Source organism: Cicer arietinum, chromosome 2, assembly GCF_000331145.2.
Source record: "Cicer arietinum cultivar CDC Frontier isolate Library 1 chromosome 2, Cicar.CDCFrontier_v2.0, whole genome shotgun sequence".
NCBI classification, from domain to species: domain Eukaryota; kingdom Viridiplantae; phylum Streptophyta; class Magnoliopsida; order Fabales; family Fabaceae; genus Cicer; species Cicer arietinum.
In genome coordinates this window covers 39755664-39756166 of record NC_021161.2, presented here as the reverse complement: position 1 = coordinate 39756166, position 503 = coordinate 39755664, and positions in this window count along the sequence as shown.

The following is a 503-nucleotide window of genomic DNA, read 5'->3' as shown; positions in this document are numbered from 1 at the left end:
TAGGTTCGATTCGCCCCCACCAATCAGATGCAAATGAGATAACCAGCGAATCCCCTTCAGGGTACTTTGGAAACCTTGATATGATTTGCACTATCACACCAAGAATATCTTTCAATAGTATGTTACAAAATAATATTACCTATTCTTTTCTCATGCATCAGAAAAGAATAAGTTGACTTAGTATATGAGAATGAGTGAAAGAAAATGGATGGCAATTACTTGAATTTGTTGTGTTCATTTTGTCCAAAGTGACCCTATTTATAGGAAAAATAATGTCACTTGAGAAAAGTTGTAATTCTTGGTTTTGTTTTTAATAAAAAAATCGCGTCTTTTCAAGGCAGAAATTATTCAAAAACAAAGAAAAAGCAAGGTTCGAACTCATGACCTTATGTTTCCACACAATGAACACAACCACTAAACCAACAACAATTTCATGTTATTTATCACGAATTATACATACATATATTATCCAATATTTTGGAAATATCTCACAATCCCCCACC